The sequence below is a fragment of the Quercus lobata genome, chromosome 2, assembly GCF_001633185.2.
Source record: "Quercus lobata isolate SW786 chromosome 2, ValleyOak3.0 Primary Assembly, whole genome shotgun sequence".
Lineage (NCBI taxonomy): Eukaryota > Viridiplantae > Streptophyta > Magnoliopsida > Fagales > Fagaceae > Quercus > Quercus lobata.
Genome location: NC_044905.1, coordinates 7,776,115 through 7,785,927, shown reverse-complemented (window position 1 = coordinate 7,785,927; position 9,813 = coordinate 7,776,115).

Sequence of the window (9,813 nt, the reverse complement as noted above, 5' to 3'; positions counted from 1 at the left end):
ACCTTCTGAGAGCCATAGGAAGTATCCTTTGAAATGCTCCCCTTGAATTTCCATTTAAATTTTAGTTTTTAATTTTTTATAGTAATTATTTTTGCTTTGAATTATTATTATTATTATTATTATTTGGATAATTAGGACCCGTTTGGTATGTGTATTTAAACAACAATTTTCGTTTTTTTTTTTTTAAATACATGTGGGTGAAAAAGTATGTGAAAATATGTGTAAGTTATTTAAAAACTAAAAACATGCGTTTAAACTTTAAACACATATACCAAACGGGCCCTAAGAATACTTGTATTAAGTATTAACTATTAAGAAGATAGAGAGGGAGACCCAACCTATCTCTACTATTTGGGCAGAATACCTAAGTGGGGAAGTTGGAGATGGTTAAAGGCCCGTCAAAATTACAAAAGGATGCCCAAAAGGCAATATTACTGTTATATCCTACCAAATTTAGTTTATTTTATATATATATATATATATATGAGATGTGTTCAAGTTACACCTAGTGTAACTCCATAAAAGTTATACATTTTTATAGCCATTGATTTTTATGAGATCTAACGGTTAAAAAGAAAACAGTATTATATATCTACATCATTATTAAATACTTACCTAATTAATAGCATCTTTATTATCTCTCTCCTTATTAATTACATTTACAATTTCTCAAAAAAAAAAAAAAAATTACATTTACAAGTATCCTAACTTTATTTGGATTGGTGAGATTTACTTATAAAATTGGTGGGATTTAAGTTCAATTTCGTTGGGTTCATTAGGTAGGGCAATGATCGATCTAGATATGGTTTTCTTAAAATTTGGGGTAATCCGGGAAGGTGGTAAACAAAGGACAAAGGTTACAGTTGGTTATGGTCCACCATATGTGATAGATAAATCCCATTAAAAAAAATTGTGATGGATAAATAAAGAGAAATAAGGAAGATAAACAAAGGGATTTGTAGGAAATTAATAATTTAATATTAATAGTTGTAAAACCAAACCTTAAATTGTTATCTCTACTCGTATAAAAAATAGGTGGATATCACTTTGTTTTTAAGATGATAAGAAATTTTGTGAATTATCTATCCATGATTTAAAATTTAGTTTGTCACTACACGGTCAGGTGCATCAATGGAGGTCAATTTGTGTTATTCTCTTTCTCTCTTTGTATTTGACCACCGATGTGACGACCACCAAAAACCTAGGAATTCCAATGTTTAAGAAGAGGGTAAAGAATAGAAACTTTGCAAAATTTCCAAGAAATGATCCTTCCTTCGCTATGATTCTTGAATTAGAAGTTAGAACCCATTATATCACTCACATAAATTTGGCTGCAGTAACAGAATCATGAGATTTGTTTAAAGAAGTTGGTGTTCTGGTGGATACTTTAAAGGAAAATGATTAAGTTTTTCTCTAAAAATAAAAAGGAAAAGTATTAAGTGTTGGGAACGATGAACATGGATAGGTTTTTAAGGAAAATTAGCTAATTTGGCATTTAATGTCTCTATATTAATGACATGTTTAAGTGGTGTCTTTTTAACCATTAGATCCTAAGAAAATCAATAGCTATAAAAATGTGTAATTCTATAAGAGTTACACCAGGTGTAACTTGAACCCATCTCTATATATATATATATATATATCATATCATATCATATACTATATAATAAAAGTTGAGTTTAGATAATTCTCAAAAAAAAAAAAAAAAAAGTTGAGTTTAGACTCTGTGGTTGCGCCATGTGGCTTCACCAAATTGTAGATTTTTTTTTAGATTTTTGGAAATATATATATATATATATATATATATATATATATATATAATTGTTGAACCAAGTGGCTGCACTAAACTACAATAAATTTTTAGATAAAAACAAAAAGTTTTTGATCTTATCAGCTTCTTTAGAGTTAGGATAAAGTAACAATAAGTGTTTGTATTAGCTTTTTCATTTTTTTTTAAAATTTTATAAAGTAACAATTTTACTCTTAGCTTACATTAGTATTTTTTTTTTTTTTTTGGATAAACATTTATCCTACACCATCTATTTTCTAATAGTAATAAATTTAAAAGTTTTTTTTTCTTCTATTTTTTTTTTTGGATAAAGTAACAAAAAAAAGGTAATATTTATTAACTTTAATGCAAAAAAAAAAAAAATCTAATAAAATCTAATAACATTAACTAATTTTTTGGGATAAAGTTAAAAAAAAAAAAAAAAAAAAAAAAAAAACTAATATGTAATTAACCTGAACTTATTGATTAGGTAAACTCCTTTTTTTCTTTTTGTTTATATCAAGTTATCAACTTCTTCACAACTTAAAATTATCTAATATAACCACCGCGCACCCTTGGTGCGATGGTCACTCCACAAGTATAAATGCTTGTGAGATGTTGGGGGCAAAGGCCGGGGTTCAAGTCTCCAAGAGGGAGCTTCACACACATATATACTTAGATTAGGCTAGAGTAGAAATTCTATCTTGTATACAAATATATATATATATATATATATCTCTATATCTAATATAAAAGTGGGGGTATATATACAGTTTTGGTGTATTTTTCCCTTTTCCTACTCTACGGTTTGTTGATATTATTTCCTTCTCATACCTTACCTATGAAACTTGCATGTATGTATTTGCCTTCTTCTTTTTGTTTTTTCATAAAATTTTGTTCTTAATTTTTTTTTCATCAAATTGAATATGTTTTGTGTGCGGGTTGCCTCTTGTTTAAGTTATTTTTGTTAAATTTCATCTAATTTTGTATGTTTATTATATCTTCCATGACAACTAACGGATTAATTTTAACAAAAATCTTATTTGCTTTTTGAAAAATCTGTGTTTATGTGAATGTCTTTACTTTAACTGTAATTCTAGATTTTTTTTTTTTTTTTGTAATGTTTAAAAATTTATATTGTTTGTAATTATTGAATTTAGAGTTTCTTTGTGTGTATATTTTTATGTGTGTGTTGTAGTAAATTTTTCTTTCAATTTTTTTTAAAATAAATTTGGGTAGCTTTTAATTTGTAATGTGTGTGTGTGTGTGTGTATATGAAATACTAACAAAGTAAAGTACTATTACTGATTTTTCTAATATGTACATCCATAGGCAGCCATGAGACCAAGATTTGAGCATCGAAAACCATGATAATGAACATCACTCCACAAAGAATGGAGATAGAAAATTGAAAGGGTGATATAAAAATAATGGATATTTAAGGATGCAAAAATCTATATGACTTCGTCTGCCTCCTCCTTCTGTCAAAGTTAATTCAACTTTCATGTGAGTGTCTTTACTTTAACTCTAATTCCATATTTTTTTTAATGTTTAGAAATTTATATTGTTTGTAATTAATGAATTCAGAGTTTCTTTGTGTGTATATATATATATATATGTGTATGTTGTAGTGAATTTTTCTTTCAAATTTTATTTATTTATAAATTTGGGTAGTTTTTAATTTGTAAATTCGGGATGATTTCTTGGGGTTAAAGTAAAAATATTAGGTCAATTTTAATCATAATTCATGCAATAGTAGGGTGTTAGATGTTGATATTAATTTTTTTGCTTATTTACATTAATTAACATAAACATCCTAGCATGTTTAGTGTTGATATTAATTTGACACTTTGAGATGCAAGCGAGTCGTTATAATTAAATATAAATGTTATTATGTCGGTATGTTATAAAGTTATGTCTTAGTCCAATTGGATATAGCATTTCTCTCCAATCATTAATTAGTGTTCCTCAAATAAAATTACTACTAAGAGCTTTTAGAAATTTAAAACTTGCCATTATCTATAAAATATTTTTACTATTTTATTTGTTATTAAATTTAATTATATTATCAAAAAATATATATTTTAAAAAATTTATATATAATTCTTTTACTAAGCCGTGCATCGCACGAGCATAAAACTAGTATATATATAAAATTGAAACCTCTGAAACTTTCACAATTTTTCATGTTAGTACAATATTATCATTTTATTTAAATAAAATTATTTTTGTTTAGTCCAAACTTAACAAGAAGTGAAATTCTATCTCTCTAATAAGTCCAACTTAAACTCAAACTCATCATTTTTGTAACAAAATTATTTTTGTTTAATCCAAATTTAACAAGAAGTAAAACTCTATATTTATTATTATTATTTTATATTTGTACCCAATACAATTTTACAATCTCATATCATCAGATGACTTTCCAAGTCCTAGACTAACATTGAAATCCCACGACAGATAAAACACTTAGATAATGTCAATGTTTGTCTTCTTTATGTGACGTTACAATCTGGCCGTGATATGGGAACAAGGGTAACCATAAACCTATTGAAGTTAGGGCAATAGGTAGTATATCTCCAATCTTCTTTTACAAAATAGGATAATAATAGAGCATACGATACATTGAAGAATTGAGAACAAATAGTATAAATTGATTGAACACATCTCCATACGAAGAGAACACTTGACAGTTTTCATTAATTTATTTATTTTTTTAATTTTTTAAATTAGACTGCAATAGTGGAATCTAGAGATACTCATGTTGGGATTAGGTTTCAAAAAACATAAGTTTTGGTAGTCCCACAATGTTACACATCATTTTTTTTTATATTTTAATTAATTTATTAAATTGATTACTACTCTTCAAACTAAAGAGTTTTAAATCAACTATTACTCAACGATATAGAGTTTCAAACTGACTACTACTTTAGTAACATGGAAAGTTTTAAATCAACTATTACTCAACAACATGGAGAATTTTAAAACAAACTAAAGAAGTTTGACTATTAGTTGACCTTCTAATAATTTGTCACGTAAGTTTTGATTGTCCCACAATTTTACTAGTCATTTTTTTTATTAAATTATTAATTATGTCAAAATGAGAGTTTTAAACTAACCACTACTTAGCAAACTGAAGAGTTTTAAAACAACTACTACTCAACAACGTGTAGAGTTTTAAACTAAACTAACCTACTACTATATAAATATACAGCACTACACTAAAACTTTCTATGCAGTTTACTCTCTCTACCATTTCTATCCTTTTGTTTTTACAAACCCTTCTTCTTATGAAAGACACTAGAGTTTTTACAGATGGAGTAAATGTTAAAAAGAAGCTAAGAGGTAATGGATGTCACTAAAATATCTTGATTTTTTTATTCTCATGTACATCTTTGTTTTGTTGGATGAATACTTTGTGTTATAGAATGTTATTTTTATATTACTTTATTTGCGTTTTTTTCCCTAAAAGCCTCGGTGAAACTTAGAAATTTCTTTTTGTCAATATTGTTGTTGTATTTTGTTGTTCCATATTTTATAAAAGTTTAAATATGATAGAAATATAAATAGTGCACCTTTGTTTCATCTTTAAATATATATATACACACACACAATTTGTTTTTTTTTTCAAAATATGTGTATCTTTATTTCATATAATAAACATTGATTTTTTAATCATTTTTAACTAATATACGTATAAACTATACTTTCATAAGATTTTTTCCCATGCATTGCCCGGATTAGCGATTAGTTTATATTATTTATTGAGCTTTGAAAATCAAATGAGTAATGTACGCAAATATATATATATATATATATATATATAGTCAAAGTTTAGAGAAAATTCAATTAGATTTTAATTGAATTCTTAATTTTGCACCACGTGTCCCATTTAATTTTTAATTTTGTGCCAAGTTAATTATTGACTGTAAAAATCAAAGAATCCAAATCCAATTAGATTCTAAATTGGATTTTAATTGGAGCCCAATTTTTTGCTATGTGTCCATTTATCTTTTTTAATTTTTGTAGCAAGTGAATTATTGGGTGAAAAAATCAAAAAGTCTAAATCCAATTAAACTATATAAATATATATGTATTATTCAAAACAAGCTCTAAACATGTTCGGAGGCAAATTTTGTTGTTGTTTTCATTTGTATTTTGTGCGAATTTTGTTTCTTTTACAAAACCAAATGGAGACTGGAGAGCCTTCTAATGTTACCTCTTGAATAAATAAATAAAAACAGTGAACCCCACTTCCACGTGGCCGATCTGTCATCTTCTTTATAAAACAAAAACCGGTACGCCACAACCAAGACTCTTCCATTTTGTGCGTTGAATTTGATTTCATAATTATTAGCCCATAAATTTTTTTTTTTTTTTAATCTACAACAAACTATCCCTACTTCTTTATACAGCAAACCATACACTAGATGCATGGTATATTTTCTCTTCATCATGAACTTTCAACACTACAAAGTTTTGTGAAATAATAGCATTGTTGATTAGAATGGATATCTTGTTATCCTTAATAAAAAAACAAAAAATCAAATAAATAGCAAATGATACTAACACCAATAAACTATCCTAAATAAGGCTGTGTTTGTTTTGGGTGAAAATCACTTCCGGAAATGCTTTTCCGTATTTACAGGTATTTGGTTGCGTATGGAAAATGCATTTTCCAGAAATGCATTTCAGTTGTCCTGTGATGGGGTGTAAATTGATTTCCGTTTTTTATTTTACCTTCAAATACTATTTTCCGGAAAACGGAGAGACAGCTGAGTGAGAGGGAGAGAGGAAGAAGAGCCCGCGCGTAGAGAGAGAAAGAGAGAGAGAGAGAGAGAGAGGAAGAACCCAGAAAACCCAAAAGAGCCCGACTCCGACTCCGACGAACCCAGAAACCGACTTCGACGAACCCAGAAAACCCAAGACCGAGCTCGTTCGTCGCGCCGATCGCACCACCAGTGAGATTGTCGCACCCCAGCACCGATCCATCCAAAACTGATCATTCTTGTCGCACCCCAAAACCGATCGTCCTCAACCCAGATCGTCGTCCCCGATCGCGATCGCAACACCGATCGGTGATCGCAGCGCCACGCCGATCGCGATCGCAGCGCCACGCCGATCGCGATCGCAGCGCCGTGCCGCGCAATCTCGCCTTCGCCTCCACCGCGCGATCTCGCCTCTCATCAAACCCAGTCGCCTCTCGTCAAACCCAATCGCGACCGGATTATGAATTTTTTTTTTCTGGGTTTTATTTGTGTTTCTGGACTGAGGAATGAAATTATATATTGTTTGGCAGCTAAGAAAATGTGAGCAATAAGTAGAAAATATATTTTCTATGATATTTTCAACAACATAACCAAACACCAGAAAATATTTTTCGCAACATTTTCTGAAATGCAACCAAACACTTAAAAATATTTTCCTTTCCGGAAAATAGCATTTTCGGAAAATAAGTATTTTCCGGAAAATATTTTACATGAAACAAACACACCCTAAGTAAAAGTGTAAAACCCTTTTCTTACAACTTTTCCTTAAAGTAATCAATATGGTAAAGGGTTGGAAATATCTGTGCAAAATAGAATATACAACTCTTAGAGCATCCACTGATCATGTAAAATAGAAAAAGACACCATTTTTACATATTTTGCCTCAAAAATGCTTCACATCAGTGTTTCTAAAATTGTGTAAAAATGTGTATATCTCTACACGAGCTACAGTAACCATGTAAATATGCACGGTTACTGTAGCTCGGCTATTTATTAATTTCCCATTCACTCCTTTTTTTCTCTCTCTACTCTGTGCTCAACAAACTCAGTAACTTCTCCTCTCCTCGTCTTCTTCTTTTTCCTCAGATGCACACAAACACACCCACACACAAACACATCCACACAAACAAATCAACATAGAGATACACTTTCTCAACAAAAAAAAAAAAAAAAAAAAAAAAAAAAAAAAAAACCACATAGATACACAAACACACCCACACACAAACAAACTCAAATGGACAAACTACAAAGAGACAGTTCGGTGCTTATCAGAACGATCGGTGCTTATGGATCAGAGCTAGGGAGGATTAGATTGAGAGGGAGAGTTGATTTAGAAATGAGTATAGAGATGGGTAGAGAGATGGGTATAGAGAGACAGCAACAAATCAAAAAAAATGGGTAGAGAGAGAGAGAGAGAGAGAGAGAGAGTGCGTATGTAAAGGGGTTAGTTGAGGGAAATAATAATAAAATTGAGAAAATTGATTATTTAAATAAAAGAGGTGATAGAATAGATGAACTGATGTGGGTGTTTTGTAAAAATGGATGTGTAAAATAGAAAAAGTAGGTTTTTAGTGTAAAAATGGATGTGTAAAATAGAAAAAGTAGGTTTTTAGTGTAAAAATGGATGTGTAAAATAGAAAAAGTAGGTTTTTAGTGTAAAAATAGATGTGTAAAATACACTAACTGATGTGATTGCTCTTACATCTGATTACACAATTAGAATGCATTTGACAACAAACAGAAGAAAAATACAAACTACATCACAGTACATTCCAACATAACCAGTTAGGATTATTAGAGGAAGAAGCATAAATTCTTAATCAATGACAATGTTTTGCTTGCATCCTATCAATCCAATGACATTCCTTGCCAGCAACGCCAATAACTGCTCTGACTTTGGTCCTCCCTACTACAAACTAGCAGAAAGAAATAACACAAATTAACAGACAAAAGCGGGTCTACAAATGGACTATCTAATCACAATCATCAAGTTTAGATTGATCTAAACTCAAATGCATATCAACCCAACCAAACTCACTTCTTCTTCTAATATATTTTGGTTATAATATATTGGGTAAATTTCACAAACATACCCTGAGGTTTGAAGAAATACCAATCAAGTCCATAACATTTAAAAACTGACCATCTCAATCCTTATCCTCAAACGGTTTGTAACATCCGTTACATCTCTCCTCTCTTTTATCCCTCTCCCTAAAAGTCTCTCTCTTTCCTTTCTCAAATTTTGAGAAGAAGAAGAAAAAATTGAAGAACAATGACTTTCTTAGGAAAACAAATAGAAGAAAAAAAAAAGCCTTAGCACCGACCCAACAAATCTCAAAAACCCAGTGACCATCAACCATAATCAAAACCCACAAACCCAGCAAAACAATGGAATCAACAAAAACCACAAATCCAGCAAAACAATGGCGTCAACAAAACCTACAAAAACCATCAACCCACAAACACCATCAACCCACAAAGCCATCAGCAAAACTCATCCACAAACCCAAAACCAGCAACCACAGACCACATGCATCAACAAATTTACAAACATTTCAAACCCACAAAATCTTCATCACATCTCCTCTGTGGCTTTCTGACAATCTGCCACCGACCACCCCACAACAGACCCAAACCAACAATCCAAACCAAAACCTACAAAACTCCAACTCACCCACAAAAAACCCATATCCTCTATCACCAATCCAAATCAAAACTGAGCCACTACAAAACCCACAACCATAGGGCCACCACAAAGACAAAGAGAGAGGTGAAATCAATGAACCTACCGCACAATGCCACCAGACAGACGAAGTGAGAATTAGAGGTTATGGACAGAAAGGTCAGAGGAAGATAGAGAAATTATAAATTAGAGAGAGGCAAGAGGGTTAGAGGAAGAGAGAGAGAGAGAGAGAGAGAGAGAAGTGAAGAAAAAGAAAACAGAAATTGGAGAGAGGATCAGAGTAAGGAAGAAGAGAAAGAGGAGACACAAGAAAGAGGAGAGTTCTAATAGAGAGAGAAAGAAACTAAAAAATTACCTAGAAAGCTAACGGCATTAACAAGCCATTTGGATATTGGACTGAGATGGTCAATTTCTAAATGTTATGGACTTGATTGGTATTTCCTCAAACCTCAAGGTATGTTTGTGAAATTTACCCTAATATATTTTGCTAACTGTTAAAGTATTCATCCGTCTATAACAAAAAAAAAAAAAAGTATTCATCCCTCAAAATTTTGAAGAAAAAAAAAGAGGCAGTGCTAATTGTGTCTTGAAGT